This window comes from Hesperophylax consimilis, chromosome 5, assembly GCF_061612785.1.
Source record: "Hesperophylax consimilis isolate HC1 chromosome 5, BYU_Hcon_1.0, whole genome shotgun sequence".
Classification (NCBI taxonomy): domain Eukaryota; kingdom Metazoa; phylum Arthropoda; class Insecta; order Trichoptera; family Limnephilidae; genus Hesperophylax; species Hesperophylax consimilis.
The window spans coordinates 9,859,583-9,877,730 of NC_142840.1; the positions used below are offsets into that span (position 1 = coordinate 9,859,583).

The 18,148-nt window shown below is 32.6% G+C and overlaps 1 protein-coding gene across 1 annotated transcript in view; it reads right to left on the reverse strand.

Annotated features, from left to right (window-relative positions):
* LOC149423502 (fatty acid hydroxylase domain-containing protein 2-like) overlaps positions 1-18,148 on the reverse strand; it is a 589,487-nt gene that overhangs the window by 14,528 nt on the left and 556,811 nt on the right. The window lies entirely within an intron of this gene.

Genomic DNA, 18,148 nt, shown 5'->3' on the forward strand with positions numbered 1-18,148 from the left:
GATATGCGAATTATAAATCCCAACATTTTATTGGCTTTGTTGATTACTTCGTTAATGTGTTTGATAAAATTTAGTTTTACATCCAGTACTACCCCAAGGTCACGGATTGATTCTATTTCATTGATATGTGTATCATGAAAGTTATAATTAAAATAAATTTTATTTTTGTTGCGCGTAAAAGATAATTTGTTGCACTTAGAAATGTTTATGATTAATTTGTTTAATTTACAGTATGCAAAAAGAAGATTTAGGTCTTCTTGAAGTTTTATGCAGCCATTGATAGATTTGACTACTAAGTAAATTTTTTTGTCATCTGCATATGCAAGGTAGTTAGCATGTAAAAAACATTTATAAATATCAAATATATATACATTAAACAGTAATGGTCCCAGATGGGAACCCTGCGGTACGCCAGAGGGCACAGTTAAGAAACTAGACTTAGTTCCCTCAACTGATACGCACTGTAGTCTTTTCTGCAGATATGAAGTTAGCCACCTAAGTAAGTTGCCATGGATTCCTAATTGGTGTAATTTTTTAACGAGGATAGAGTGGTTAACTTTATCGAAAGCTTTCGAGTAATCTGTGTAGATAACATCAACTTGGTGTCCATTATCCATATTGCTTGTTAAGTATTCAGTAAAGTTGACTAAGTTTGTTATTACTGACCTTTTTTGTAAAAAACCATGTTGTTGATTTTGTATGCTGCGGACAATAGTTATATAAATTTGATCGTACACAATACGCTCAAAGAGTTTACTAAGTACTGTGAGTATTGAGATTGGGCGATAGTTTGCAATGTTACTTTTTGAACCAGTTTTATGGATGGGGATTATAATGGCTTCTTTGAATTTTGTAGGAAATATTCCTTTTTTTAAAGACATGTTAAATAAGTTAGTTAAAGGAAATGCAAGATTTTTGGCACATTTTGAGATAAAATATGGCGAGATACCATCACTGCCCGCACCCTTTGTAACATCCAATTCATTCAAGTATTTATTGACCAATGAGTTGTTTATTTGTACGTCCCCGATCGGGTTATCATTATTAACGCAGGTAGAATTATCTATATTACTGGGATCATCCGTGCCCTCATCGCTTACGTAAGTGGATTGGAAGTGTTTACAGAACAGTTGGCACACTTGATGAGCACCGGTGCCTGACTCGTCTTTTAGGTTCATGATTTGTGGTATGCCATTTGTCCTATTTTTGTTCTTAGCGTAATTCCAGAGACTTTTATTGTTAGTTGGAATACTAGACTCAACTGAATTTATATATTGGGTGTAACAATGTTTCTGTAAGTGTTTTTGTTGTATTCGTTTGATAGAAAACTCTATGTCATCTACTGGATTATTATTTGATTTCCATTTTTTGTGTAGTCTTTGTTTCTCATTTATGATTTTGATTAGGGGAGGTGAGTACCAGTTGGGAAAATTTTTCTTTTTGATGAAACGTTTAGGGACAAACTGGTTAATGGTGTTATTTAAAATATCATAAAAAGTATAAATTGCTTCGTCAACGTCAGCATTATCGTGAGTAAAAGACCAGTCTGTTTTAGACAGGTGTTGGTTTATTAAATCATAATCAGCTTTATCATACCGATAAATTTCTTTTGGTGGAGCATTGATAGTTGGAAGTGTGTCTAATTGTAGTATGATTTTGAGCGATGGATGGTGTAAATCCTCTTTGACAAGAGGGTTGTATGCTTGAGATACAAGGCATTCCTCATTACAGATAACTAAATCTAGTATACGTTTATTGGCATTTTTGATGGAATTGTATTGGTTCAGTTCAGAGTAATGGATTGTGTCAGTAAGTAAAGAAGTAATTGAATTTAAATTTTCAGGTGTTAAGTGTGAATTTTTATCTTTTGGTTTCCATGTTATGGTGGCCATATTAAAGTCTCCAATTACGAGAATAATATCATCTGGGTTTTGATCTTTGACGTTAGCAAGCAAACAAAGGAATGAACTGAGAGTATTTTCATATCCATGTCCCTGTGGTAAGTATAGACAAGAAACATGGATGGTGCGTTTTGAAGTATAGTTAGACGGGGGAATGGTTACCCAGATGCATTCAGCATTACAGACCAAGTCTTCGCGAGGGTATGCGTTAAGATTGTTATGAGTTATGATCATGACTCCACCGCCTCGACGAGAATCTGATTGGGTACTAATGCTATTAATTGTAATGTTATTTGTCCTATCCCGTCTAAAAATACTGTAAAATTCAGTTGGTGCCAGTTCCGGATCTAAAATAGAATCAATAAGCCAAGACTCAGATATACCGAAAATGAAGCAATCGTCATTCAAAAGAATATTATTGTGAAAAATCTCAGTTTTAGTTCGTAATCCTCTACAGTTTTGGTATATAATATTTAACATTGTAATTTAGTAGAGTAATAGTTGGGTACAATTTGGTTATAATATATGAGTATAACTGAAGAGTAGCGTATTATGAATGACATGTACGATATTAAATTGATAGAATAATGTACAAAAGTAAGCATCAAGTACAGGAGGAGGGGGGATAGCGAGATAAAGATGGGTAAGGAGAGTGTAGGAGTGTATCTTCTATATTGGGTAGTATATACATTCCTTATTGTAAATATACAAAAATTAATATTGAAAACAGAACAGACTATTTTAGCAAAATTTATAAGATAACTAGGTATAAACGAAATAGGAAATAAAAATAAGAATAAAAATAAAAATAAACATAAAAATAAAAATAATAACATTATTCAATGGTAAGTTAAAATTAAAAGAAAAATGCAGATCGTGTGAATAATCTTAAAATATGTTTATAAATACAGGAAATAATATGAACAGCTTGATTATAGCTTGTAAGTATACGAATAAAAGAAAGTAGAGACCGTATCGACAGTATCAGGATTATTGTTAGTAGGCATTCTTGAAATATAGACAATATCTATTAGTAGCATTGTAGATAGATATGTACATGAGAGATATACAATGTTATCGTATTATTAACATGATATACATGGAAAAAATAAGATAAACATGAATAATAAACAGTAATAATAGTATCACTGCATTTTGAGCATAGGTACATGAGATATAGGTATACAATGAGATAAAGGCACACAATATCGTTGAAATTGTAAATAAAGGTCGTGAAGTACACACGCTGCCAGTAGCCTAATTGTAGGTAGGTATCAACAACTGTAAGATGCGCGGTATTGCGATAATTTGCCTGCACAAGTATTATAATACGGGCGTTTCTAAATGTGTATAATATTTTAGCAGGCTGAATTGAATAATAATAATTACTTAATTGTATGGCGAGTGGGTACTACATAGGTATTCATAAGATGTTTGTTATTATGGTTTGTGGGCAGATTAATAATAAAGTTATAATATGTAGGATAAGTTATAATGCGATAATGTAAGTTAAGTATATTATATATGTACCTACGTACTTGTTGATAATTCAAACTATTCACCATTCGAGCAAAATATGTTTTTAATAACGTAGTTTTAGAGATTATTATTTATATTATCACAAACAAATCACTTTTTATTATTATTTTTAGTGACCTACTTTTAAAAATACCGATAATGATGCTACAAGGTATTTATGCTAAGTTTGAAGAGATTATTATTTATGTTTATTGGTTCTGGAACGCAGACCGATCGGTCTGGAGTCATCATTAACAGAACCAGCAATGGAATCAGAATCGGGCACGGCGCCGGTGGACTTGTTAACTGGAGGAGCTGCTGGGTTAAGAGCCTTGGCCCTCGTCAAGAGGGCGATCACGATATCCAGCTGCTTTTGGGAGTTGATGGCGCGCTTGCTGCCATCCGGAAGGAGAACGACGATGGTTCCATCACTGGTCCAGCATTTGAATGGTGTAAAGACTGAACGGACCTTGGAGAATAACTTCTGCCGTATGGGAGTGAGCGACTCTGTTAAGAGGAGAGCAGAGTTTTTCAGACCCTTTTTTCTTTCCCACACGGATCGACGATCGGACTGGCGCAGGAACTGAAGCAGGATGGGCCTGCTCTTATTGGGCAAGGCACGACCCAGTCTCTTGGCGCACTCGCCAAATTAATTATTTCTTCTTCAGAAAAAACTTAGGACGGACTTTGATCTCATCTGCATTTTGTAAATTATTAACAGTATGATTGACTCATATCCATCAAAACCTTCACTTGACATTCTCTTTAATTATTATAAGTGTTTTGGTGCCCTATGCTGTATTGTAACATTTCTCCTTGCAATTAACTTCCCGTAAGTTAGTAAATACATAAATAAGTCATACAGCAGTCAATTCAAATCTCCCGGTAAAATGCGGACTTCAAGCTACGACTTTCTAACCAATCACCGATCTACACCATGTATGAGCGAACCTTGTTTAATATTCTTTCGAACCTTGAGCTTACACCGTGGACCTAAAATGCCCTCTTACACAAATAAGTTTGCAAGTCGGTAAATTATAATTAACGTTAAGTAAATATAAGTACTAACCAGCTAAAACCAGAAAATCCAATATAGACATGTCGTTTATGTTTTTGGTTATGATAGCATTTGCAGCGAGGTATAATGGGGTATGTCCTTTAGATGTAGTAGAATTTAAGTCAGCACCTACAAATATTTATCTAAGCACAACATTTACGTACCTATTAGAACTTATTGTGAAACTCTGCAAAATATTTTCACAGCTCCCACAAGGGAAATATTTTTAAATACCAGATAAGAAATTTTTATTCCTTTACCTTTTGAAGCATTTTCACAACTATCTCCTTACAACCCGAGGAGCAAGCTTTCTGAAAAATAACATGTCAGTAAACAAATAAAACAAAATAATAATCAATTAGGGTAAAATTTCGATCGCGCTGGCCTCGCTTATTATGAATATTTTTTTAGATAAAACCTTTAGATTCACCTTAATTACTGTACGACACAAATTTTTGCATTCGGGGCGGTGGAAAATATTGCAATAAAAATTTCAATTACGTAAAACTAAAATTAGCTTTCGTTTTGTGAAACGAGACCGTCCATTTTCAAACTTTATTTGTTTATTGTCAAATGTCATTTTGTTTTGTTGGTATTTCTGTTACTATAGAAATAGAACGAAACGAACGGCTAGAAGTAGCTAGAGACAATCGCGCGGGCGTTTTTTTAATGTTAAAAAAATCCGTCAAATTAGTATTTATTTATTTATTTTATTTATTTATTTATTAATCTTAAGTTAGCTCACATCTTCGTGTGTGCTAATAGTTTTATAAACATATAAACATGTACATTGTTTGGCAAACATAATCTTTCTTTAAATATTTCAATGAAGTCACAAAAAAAAGAAACATTAAGGCGATTTAACCAGCGGACGAGAATTCAAATTTCGTTAAAAGACGATCTCGCGATCGGACGTTTTTTTAGACCGAGACAGAAATACCGAATTCATTCCGCTGCGAGCCGTACACTCGCGCGGCAGTGAAAACTACAGCATGGTTCCGATGAAATAACAATTATTGTTGTTTAATTCTTGGTTGTAGCTTTCTTCCTTATAAGTAGTTACATACATATTTGTAAATTATACGTCGGAGTGCGTAAACATAAATAAATACAAATGCAGTTTGTTGACATGGTAGATATAAAATATGTAGGTATATAAATATACATTTAAAAAAAATTTCAAATATTTGTTTAATTTGTTTTTTTTTCAAATATTTTACACGAGTTTTCTAAAGGTGAGTAAAAATCTTTTGTTTTACTTATTTATTCGTTTGTCCGAAAGGTATTACCGGTAAGTTTTATTTCTAATACTTATCTTCAAAGTATTACTTGATTTGATATGTATGACATTGAAAAGAGGGTTTATTCCTCACAACTGAAGTAGTTTATATATTAAAACTAGGTTTTATTTCCAACTATTTTCTACGGTACCTACCAACATATGTAGTTATGCGATTGCATAATATTGTATCGCTTTCATGTATTTGTTTTCATGATTAACGGAGCGACCTGACTCGTCTAATTTTCGAAATGTTATTAAATTCACGAGTAAAAATCATAGGTTTGTATGTCAAAAATAACCTTGTTTTTTTTCCTAAAACAAGAAGCTCAATTCACAATATGACATTATGAAACTGACAAAAAGTAACAAAAAAAACATTAAATATGTTGAATTATACCAATGTAATAGTGAATTGGACAATAAAATAGAAATTATGAACAAAAAAATGATTTGAATCGCACATCACGAATCGAAATTCATTTGGTTCGTGTCACTTTTTGACTACCAATCACAAACAGTTTCACGTACTTTGGCATAAGTTTTAACATTTATACATGAAAAAACGATAACAGACATAAACTCCTGTCCATAGTTGATTCTTTTCCCTGGAAATTAAACAACACAAAATTATCGCCAAATGTTATAAAAAATATGTGCTTATTCTGACTGATTCTTTCGAACGACCCTGTAGCATATAAGTACGAACAATGTACACGGATAATTAAATATCACTAACCTTTGTTTTTTCTGAAAATATATCTCCCACGTACGTTTTTGATGTCGTAATTTGTGCTATCTAATAAAACTTTTTTTCGAGGGTATTTTCCTCCTCATTTTTAAGCGAGGAATTTCTTTAAAATGTTATCAAGTAGACTGGCGTGGAATAGACGTCTGCTCGCCGCCCTGTCGCAGCGGGGAATGATAAAATTTCGGCTTGCGCCGGGGCAAGACACAAACAACAAACGCGAATCGAAATTAATTACTATTATATACTTTAAGAATATATTTTTTGGTCATAAATTATTTCTAATGTTTCAATTATGTCTTGGTAAATTATTTTTCTAAAAAAATCTGAACTATACCAATTTGTAAGACCATAAATAAATAGTCCAATTGAGGGATTTTCTTCACAAAACGCGTGCTCGGATTTATTTATTAGTAATTTTATTTGAAATAAAAACAAAATTCTTATACATACATATGATAGATAATTTATTGATTGTTTATACATTATTATTCAATGATTTTAAATATTTGTTGTATAATACAACTTCACCTTTGAAAATGCAACAAATCTGCGCATCGTCCAACGGTAACACTTTATTATGATATGAAAATAATATTATTTTTCAAAATTTTACATCTTACTTTACAAAATAAAATAACGATCTTTCGAAATCAATTTGTGTTTTTTTCTAGAAAAGTGTCCATACGTCTAAAAGTGGCCTCAAAAATGCCAAATTTCAGGTCAAGTCTACCTATTTCGCCTTAATAATTGAGATAGACCATAGACATATGAATATTAGTAGACCTGCCCTAAGTGATTAAAAGCGTACTATCTCCACTCCCCATACCGGTTCCATTGAGCCGGCTGGGCTCGCATATGGCCTCAAGTGAAATTTGAAAACGTGACGTCATCATTCTTGTGCGAACTATGGTCGAGGCATCATCGGTTCATTTTACGAAATAACATGGCAAAATGTTGACTTGTGATATGAAAACTTGTAAAAATAGATGTGAAAAAGAGAATAAACCGAATTGTCGTATTACATTCCATAAGTAAGCATTATTTTACTTTATTTTAAGCTTATTCACACCGTATTATATGGATCAGTTTTAGAAACATATACTATCACATCACAATGTAGCGATTCTCAAGTGTGCTCATCGTTGTTTACTGGGGTAAGTAAATTATGAGACATTTGTAAAAGTGTCTTAACTAAATACTCTGAAACTAACTACGACTCTGAAAATAGAAGCTGCCTTACTTTGCCGAATTTGGACTTCGCAAATTAGTTCATAACGTGGCGAGTAATTTGCGCTCCCATGTAGAAATGTCTATTCATTCAAAAGCAGATTTTACTTTTAAGAACTAAATGGTGATATTATAATGCGAGATGCCTATTTACTGTCAGATTGATTTATTGACGCATCACAGTCAGCCTTACTCCCTTCGTTCTTCAACAGTTGATTTTACCCCTCGCCATTATCTTCTCGTCTATTAATTCCTATGTCTGTGAGATAGACATATTTTCTTAATTCATTTTTGAACTTATTAATATTTTCTATCACAGCAATTTCCTTCGGGATTTTGTTATAGAGTTGAACGGCCTGGTACATCAGAGATTTTTGGGTGCTTGTTTTTTTTCTTGTTGGCAATCTAATTTGCTTAGAATTTCTCGTCCCGTGTCCGTGTATCTCGTTATTGTAATTTATTTTTATTTATTTACCTAATATGCATGCATTATGTGCGTTGTGATTGAAATTTATTAGCTGGATTTTATTTTTTTACGTTAAAATTTTATTTAAGTAAACTATTTCTGCGATGTTGAGCGGCTACGCTAAGTTTTTGTAACATGGTTTATGATGAAAAAGAAAATGCCCCCTTTATACCGCCTGCTCGCGTTAAGGCGAGAAAAACATCCCAGTTTTCAATTAGTTTAGCGGCTACGCTAGGTTTGTGTAACATGGTTTGTGATTCAAAAGAAAGTGTTCCTTTTATACCGCCTGCTCGCGTCAAGGCAAGAAAAAACATCCCAGTTTTCAATTAGTTTAGCGGCTACGCTAGGTTTGTGTAACATGGTTTGTGATTCAAAAGAAAGTGTCCCCTTAATACCGCCTGCTCGCGTCAGGGCAAGAAAAACATCCCAGTTTTCAAATAGTTTAGCGGCTACGCTAGGTTTGTGTAACATGGTATATATATATATATATATATATATATATATATATACCATGCTCAATATATACATCGTGTAGCGAACCTGTCGGCAAAATGTCAAACGTTCAATATTCGTTTTCAGACATTCTGAGAGATTTTTTGCTTCCACAAAAATTTTTGCCATACGATTCTACATGGGGTAAGCATCGTTCTGGCCAATTTTGACGTCAAAACATTGCAGCGTCCGTATATCGGACGCTGTAAGTCGGTGGACGCTACAATGCTATGGAGTTTTTAGGGGTCGGACGCAACAAATGTAGCGGGATATTTTTATTTTTTTTATTTTTTTTTATTTTTTTTTTTTTTTGTTACATACATGGTTTTAAAATACAAATTATGTTTTTTACATACATATTAAAAAAAGAAAGAAACAATGCGAATTACAGAAAAGTATATGTACACATGCACATATGTATACATATATAGTGTATTACACACCATACATAACATACACACACAATACACGTACACACACACGAGTTCATAAACAGCATATACATAAAAATAATAATATGCATAAATGTATGATAGCAAAAAAATCCCACATAGGCATCGCCAGTTCGTGGGTATACTTGTGTTTCTTTAAGGCAGTTCAGTTAAAATTACTCTAAATATACATATTTTATCTTTGTAGAAAATTGAAAAGAAAAGAATGAAAATATTTATAGTAAAATCATTATTTACTGTATTTACGGGATTAAATATGAAAAATAAAAGTTAATAAGGATTTGTTAAAAGTTAAAAGAGATTAAGATCAGATGTTACAGCAGGTAAATATTAATATCTATGGTATTTATCCAAGACTTTATTACATTTTTATGTTTCCTGTAGGATGATATATTTTCACATTTGATTTCTGTATTGGTATAGAGTGCATTATAAATTTTTGGTGTAATAAAATAAGCATGTCTTTGCGCAAGCCTTGTTTTGCACAGTGGAACTTTAAATACATTATTTACCCTATTACTAGACCGATTTTCATTTTTTATAAAAAGAAAATTTCGAGCAAATATATATTTTAAACATTGTGTACAGTAAATTTTTCTTATCTCTAACAATTTAGCCTCTTCGAATAATTGCAAGGAGGGGTAGGTCATATCTTTATGCAACATTATTTTTAGTATTAGTTTTTGTGTTATTTCTAGTGGCTTAATATGGGTGTTATAAATCCCCCCCCATGCAATTATTCCATAAGATACTGATGATTGCACCAATGCATGATACACCAATTTGATTCTTTTGATATCTACTATGTTATTTAAACGTTTAAAAATATAAGTTAAATATCTAAGTTTATTTACAAGCTTTTCTACATGATTTGTCCATTTGAGTTGGCTGTCTATTATAATTCCTAAATATTTAACTGTATTCCCCGATTTCATTTCTGTACAGTTAGTGCATAAGACAGGATTGCAAGTATTTTTGTGAAACCTTATACTTAGATGAGTTAAGGGTGCCGCTTTTTTGGTATTATAAAAAGGAATATATATAGTTTTTTCACAGTTCAGAGTTAGAAGGTTTTGATTGAGCCATTCTTTGACAATAATTGTGCACTTATTTGCATTTTTAGAGACCTCGTCCCAGGATTTACCATGAACTGTGATTGCAGTATCATCAGCATACGAGAAAAGTTTTCCCGGAATACTAATATTACATAGGTCATTAATATAAATTAGAAACAAAAGCGGACCTATAACTGTTCCTTGTGGAACCCCATGTCTCATAGATGCTGGTTTACTAATATTTACGCCAATTTTTGTGGATTGTCTGCGATCAAGTAAATAATTTGTTAAAAGTGACAGACAATTATTTTTGATTCCCATATTATTAAGTTTTCCAAGCAGTTTATTATGATTGACGGTATCAAAAGCCTTTTTTAGGTCTAAGAATATTGTTAAACTTTTCATATTCGAATCTAGATTGGTGTATAATTTTTTTGTTAGATTAAATAAAGCATCATCAGTACTAAGACCTGATCTGAAACCATATTGGTGTGGTGACAGGAGTGCATTAGATTCTAGAAACTCTAGTACTTGTATCTTTATGATTTTTTCTAATATCTTTGCAAGTTGGGATATCAGCGATATTGGTCTGTAGTTGTCAAGTTTAGAGATCGATCCAGATTTATGTATGGGTACAGTAATTGAGAGTTTAAATGCATTTGGGAAAATGTTTTTTTCAAGGCAGGAATTAAAAATGTGTTGTAAGGGCATAGAAATGTGTTGTTTAATAGACTTGATTGTGATACAGCTTAATTCATCTGGACCATTAGCTGTATTTGTTTTAAGATTGTCAATGTGTTTTATAATTTCAGATTCAGTTATCCGTTTAAATTGAGATAAATTAGGAGTATATTCGGGGGTGGGTATGTCTATTTGGGTTGATTTATGTATACTGTTTTGAAATGAGGGATTATTATTTATTAAATCTGCGGCAACGTTTGTAAAGAAATCATTGAATTTATTTGCGATTTTTCCTACATCCGTTATGACTATTTTATCGTCTGTTACAATTTTTTCGGGAAATCTTTTTATTTTGTGTGTTCTATTCGTTATTTCATTTATGACTTGCCATGTTTTTTTAGAATCATTATCAGCTTTTTGCAATTGGTTTGCATAGTATTCTTGTTTACATTTCTTCATAAGAATATTAAAAAAAATTTCTATAGATTATGTATTGCTGACGTAAATTTCCATTAGATGGTACACCTTTTACCATACAGTAATTCTCATGGTTTTTGTAAATTTTGTAAAGTTTGTTCCTGTGTTGACTTGCAATTATCAGTCCACGCGTGATCCATGGTTTAATTTTTTTATGTTTTCTTTTAGGTGTTCGTGTTAATTCTAGACTATTTTTGATATTATTATTTAATATCGAATAGAATGTATTCAGTGATTGATTTGGGTCATCATTGGATAAAACTTGGTTCCAAGTTTCTTTTTTTAGAGAATTGTTTAGTGTTTGGTAGTTAATTTTATTTTTTTCCACTTGTTGTTCTTTAGTTGTATGATGAAAATTTAATTTACTGTGACCGAAAAAGGTTGGGTAGTGGTCTGTGATATCGAATTTTAGGACAGCTGATCTGGGTATAAAATTTTTATTAGTTTTGAGTAATATATGATCGAGGCAAGAATCAGCGTGATGGCCATATCTAGTAGGTTTATTTATGTAAGACAGATAACCCTCGCTATATATAACATTTAGATATTCGTTTGCAATAGGGTTTAGGATCGAATTATCAATGTTGATGTTTATATCACCTACAATAAATGAGAAATCGGATTGATTGCAATTATTTTCATTTATAAAATATTTAAGTTCTGTAATAAAGGATTTAGAGTCTAAGGAAGGGGAGCGATATATAGCAAGTATAGAGTATGTTTTACTGTTATGTGTGAAGGATAAATGTATGGCATTAGAATACTTAAATTTGGGGATATTAATTATTACGTTAGTTATTTTATTTGAACTGTAAAATATTGAGAGACCATCGTGAGAAGTATGTTTACAGGGTAGTGAGTAAGTCTCATAATCGGAGATGTGGTAGGGTATTGAGTCACGCATTTGCGTTTCGGTAAGTATGATTACATTTGGACGAAAATCTAGAGAATTGAGGAAAATACAGAAATCATCAAAATGTTTGCGTATGCTTCTTATATTTAAATTTATTAAATTGAAATCTGTATTTCCCTCAATTATGTAGTTATTTAGTTCTGTCATATTTTCATAAACCTTAGTGTCTGGGACCGAAAAATCGTCATAGTAATCCATTTTCAAATTTAATTATAAAAATTTCTTACTCTAGTAGGTACATGATTATTGGGTTGGAATGTCGTTAACATCATTTATTCTTATTATAGGGGATTCTTCGTTCTTTCTCAGTAATACATTTCCATCCTTCGTCCAAACGTATTTATATCCCAAAGATTTGGTAGATTTTGTTAACCAAAGAAGTTGTTTATTCTTTGGGGTAAGTTTATCATTTATGAATATTTTTTCAGTTGATTCTGAGTACCTGATGTCCTTGGGAGTGAAGATTCCTTTATTTTTTTTTTGTTTGATGACCTTATCCTTCGTTTCCTTTGTATCAAATTGAATAGTAATAATTTGTTTCACCGGGTTGTTATAGTAATTCACCAATGAGTTATTTTTTAGGAGGTCACTACAGTCTAGTGTCGACATCAGCATTTCTACTGGTTTTCTGATGTCGTCATTTTTTTTCAGTGTGATTCCTTGAATTTCAATGGATGTTTCTAGTGAGCTCTGTTGGATATGGTTTACTGACTGTTTAAGATTTTTTATTTCTTTTTGTAGTTCTTCAATTTTCGATTCATTTTTTTTTTGATGTTCATTGGTTTTTTTTAATTCATTTTCGAAATCATCAATTTTGTTAGAGCAGAATTCTACGCTCTTAACTATATCCTGAATTTCTTTTTTAATGTCTAGGAATATTTTATTGGCATCTTTTTTTAGAAAATTTTTTAGTTGAAGGTCAATTCTGTCGCTCATTGTTAGTAACAATTGTTCTTTGAAACATTCTAATTTTTGTTCCATTGTATCACTTTTGGGAGCCATTTTTAAATGATTTTTATTTATTTTGGATATTATAAAATTTCAATTTTGGGCTAGAGTGACATCTATTGGCAGCAACTTATTTATGGTGTTTTTGGCAGCAGATTAAGCTTCGTATATATATTGTTAAAACACGGAACAGGAAGGAGTTAATTAATAATAACATTCTAAATTTACGCATAATAAGAATGACAGTTGTTTGAATAAATGAAATTTTACGTATTTGTGATGGATTATTTCAAATGAAACACTATTATTGACTACAATATGTCTACAACTGATATTAACTGTTAATTTTTCGGAATAACTTTATTGAGTAAAACCTCAAATTGTAATATTTAAATATTGATATTAACTGTTATCGTGCCCAATACAATTAGCTCATAGGAGACTTGCAGTGCTTAAATATGTGTTACAACCGTCAATGTCTATAAGTTGAATCAATATCGTATAGTTTGTCACAATTAAAGATAGTTATAACAAAGTTGATTAAATAATAGATTATTACATATTGATTAATTGTACCCGTGTTTATGAATAAAAGGAGGGTAATTGTGCGATGAGATTAGCAGTCGGTTTAATTAAAAGGTGTTAATTTTACTCCAACTGGTGGTAATTCTTTACCTACAACTGTTACTGTATCTAATAAAGTTTAAAGTTAGATTATACAGGGTGTATCGGCACGTACCCGACAAACTTTAACCAGCTATTCCTTAGCACATTTGGAGTAAAAAATGTTATGGGCACTTTGCTGTCCGGTAACATTTTTTTTTCTTTTAAAAACAAAAAAAAAAAAATTCCACACTCCGCTACTGCCCACAGTATAGGGGTAAAATAATTGGCAACGCCGCGCTACTGTCATCTCTTTCACACATATTCTGTCTCAAGTCCCGTGTGGTTTCCGCCACCCCGTCTCGTATCAGTGGTCAGTGCTGTTTTGTGAGTTCGCCTGTCATCAAGTTTCTAGTTTCGTTTTTGTTTTGTTATCTATGTTTTTACTGTTGAAATATGCCCCTCAATTATCCACCTACCGAGCAAGCAGATATTGTATTTGTTTATGGATTTTGCAATGGAAATTCACGAGCAGCCGTAAGGGAGTATCGCATGAGGTTTCCTGGAAGACGCGTCCCACACCATGCTACCTTTGTTCAGGTTTGTACCCTATCAATTGTTTATTGAAACTATTTACATTCATTGATAATGCCAAAAAGCGCTTTTGAAATTTAAACTGGGAACATTAAAACATAACAAGGGGCTACCAACTTTAAAAATGTAAATTGTACTTTTGATTTGTGTTCAGTGGTCACTAAACGTTCTAAAAAGTTAATTAATTTTAATCTCTAATAAATGCATCATTCACTGCAATTGAATTCACTCCCTTTCTCACTATGTGATTATTTAAATTACTTAAATTCAATTTCACCCCTGTGAATCCAAGATATCAACCATACCTAGTTAAGAAAATTATAAATTAAAACACTTTGTTATATATTTTACTATAAAAAAATTAAAGAAATGAAGAGAAAACCTAAGTTTTCTGATATGTGCCTAAAATAAGTGTTTTTTTTTTTTTTTTTTTTTTTTTTAATTGTACAACAGAACATTCGTTCCAGTTACAGTACAATTTTACAAACAGTATAATTTTACATCATATCAGCATTTGGGTAAGTGACTCTTCAATAATTGTTTTAGGTCGTTTAAAGAACAGTCATTTACATCCAAATTCTTTGCTAGTTCGTTCAACAGCACCACTCCCCTCGTCATGCTATGCTTTGCCAGGACGTCGGTTTTGCCTTTTGGTACTCTAAATAAGTCATGGTATCGACTTCGGCTGTAGTGGTCTGGTACATATAAATCATAGCATCCCAAGAGGAATGGGCTATCAATAAAATTGTTCCAAATTTTGAAAGATATAGTGGCTAGGCTTGCTTTCCGCCTAGTTTCCAGACTCACAGAATTGGTTTCCTCAAGTAAATCGATATGGTGCATGAATCTGGGATAGGTTCCATGCGTCCGCATATAGACATACCTGAGGAATTTCTTCTGGATTTGCTCTATCATTTCAATGTTTTTCTGGTGATACGGTGCCCAAACATCGCTCGCATACTCCAGCTTGCTTCTCAGTATGCCATCGAACAATGCTAACATAGCATCTTGGTTATTGAACTGCTTGCATGTCCTAATGACGAACCCAAGAAGTTTGTAGCAGGACTGAGTGAGCTGCGATATATGGCCAGAGAATTTCAGTTCGGGATCAAAGACGACACCGAGATCCTTTACGGAATTTACACGTGATAGTGTTTCGCCCTTTATCTTATAATCGTAAAGTATAGTGTTTAAAGAGCGAGTGTAAGACATAGTGACACATTTTTTGGTATTGAAATCTAATTTGTTTATCAACGACCATTCAGATAGTGCATCCAGATCAGCTTGCATTTTAAGACAGTCTTGTTGGGAGCTTATTTCCATTAGAATTTTAAGGTCATCTGCAAACAGTAGACATTTACTATTCTTAACATAGTTTTGGATGTCATTTATTAGTATTAGAAACAACAGCGGTCCGAGGTTAGACCCTTGAGGAATTCCAGATTTCGCTGAGAATTTTTTTGAATTATGTCCATTTACCGAAACAAATTGTTTTCTGGATTTTAAATATGATGAGAAAAAGTTTAGTGTTGGTAGGTCGAAGCCTAGTTTAAACATTTTCCTCAGTAAGATATCATGGTTAACACGGTCAAATGCTTTGGCAAAGTCGGTGTAAACTACATCTGTTTGGTGCCTTGAGTCTAAACCGGTGGCTACCAATCTCGAGAAAGTAAGCAGATTTGTGACTGTTGATTTCTTTGGAAGGAAACCGTGTTGATTTTCTCCAATGAATGGCATAATCTGGAGACTTAATTTGTCACAAATCATTTTTTCAAATAGTTTTGGTAGCACTGATAATACGGCTACCGGTCTGTAGTTTTTGACGTCTGTCTTGTCACCAGTCTTGAAAATGGGACTGACTCGGGTCAGTTTCCATATCTGGGGGAAAGTAGAAGTCAAAATACTGGTATTAAATATATGACAAAGAGCTTCACTTATCATTGGCGCTATGCTAATGATAGTACTGGAAGGTATTCCATCCGGCCCTGTAGCCTTGTCAGTCTTCAGTTTACGGATATAAGCTTCTACCTCTGTCGGGCTCGTTAATCTTAGGGAAATGTTACCTACGTTCCATGGGACCTCTGTTCGCGTAAAATCTGTACTAAGATTAGGGGTTTCACTATCATACACAGATTGAAAGTAGTCTGCAAATTTCTGACAGATAGATTCTGAGTCCGTTATTAAAAAGTCCGTCTGAGTCCGTCTTTAAAAATAAAATGAGTGAAAAAGCCCGCGATCGTTTATTTGACATTTACTACTGAGCTGAATAATAGTTGCAGTTGTTATTTGTTGTTTTGTTTCAGATGTATCAACAATTGCGTGACTGTAGCATCGGACGGATTGAAGCAGTGATGGGATGTCTAGGGAAATTTCCCTAGATCTAGGGGAGAAAAATATTGTCTAGGGAAAAGGGAAATTAGCACAAAATGTTACGAAATCTAGGGAAATTTCGAACTCTGGTAAAAAAATTTTTTACATATGACAATATAGCTGGGATTGCTAGTGAAAATGGTTTTATTATAATTTTATATTATTGGGATTCCCATTATTCTTTAATAATATTTTTTAACACCTACAACTCAAAATGATGTGTATTTATGAAAATAAAAACCATTAATGGGGATTCCTCAAAGATATTTATAGGTTTCCGATTACGTTTTTTTCTATGAATATTGCAAGAAATTATCTTGTCTTTCGGTGATTGCAGTTAATTATTTGATTTTTTATTACAAAGTTAGTGGTTTTTACTAGAAATTCTGTGGTAAGTACATACATAGTTTGAAACTATTAATTGGCAATATTATTACATTAGTAAACACTGTTTTATTTGGAAAAGCACAATATTATAAGTACATCTACTACGTTCCAATCATTCCAACCTCTTTCCAATTAATAAACATATAAAACGGTGTTAGGTGTTAGTGTAACACAATATAAGTTCAATGTTGAGCTGCTACTTTCTAATATATCATTAAGACAACTTAAAAGTGCATCCTGAATATAATGTAGTATTTATTATAGGCCAAAACGATGGATTCAACACCTTCTACTTCTGGCTTAAGGAGGAACCTGTCAGATGAGGAAGACGCTTCGTCAACTTCGTCTTCGGCCAAGAAGTGCAAGAAAACTTATTATACCCAAAAATATCAAGAGAAGTGGGAGACCGATGAAAGTTTTAAAGGGTGGTTAAAAGAGAGCAAAAAGGGGCCAACATTCTTCTACTGTAATGCCTGCAATAAAGATTTTATTTGTGGAAAGTCAGAGATTCAAAAACATGCGAAAAGTATCAAACACACTACGAATATCAGAGCTGCCGCTTCCCAGCCCACATTATTTGGTATGCAAGCTATACAGAAAAGGACAGCAGAAGTTTCAAAAATAAAAGAAGCTGAGATAAGGTACGCTATTGGTTCTAAACTGTATTTTTAAATTATTTGACATTAATATGAAAAAAATCTACTCTATTGTTATAACATTTTTTGAAATGTATAATATCTACTATTTTTTTAATTATTTATTTGTAATTTCAGGTTGGCCGCCTTTGCTGTAGAACATAACATACCATTTAATGCCATGGACCATCTGAGCAAGTTGGGCCAAGCTCTTTTCCCAGACTCGGAAATTGCCAAAAAAGTTACATGTTGCAGGAGAAAATGCACAGCTATTGTCAATAACGTCACGGGGAAAGTTGGTTTTGACAAAGTGTGTCAATTATTAAGGGAGAATAAATTTTC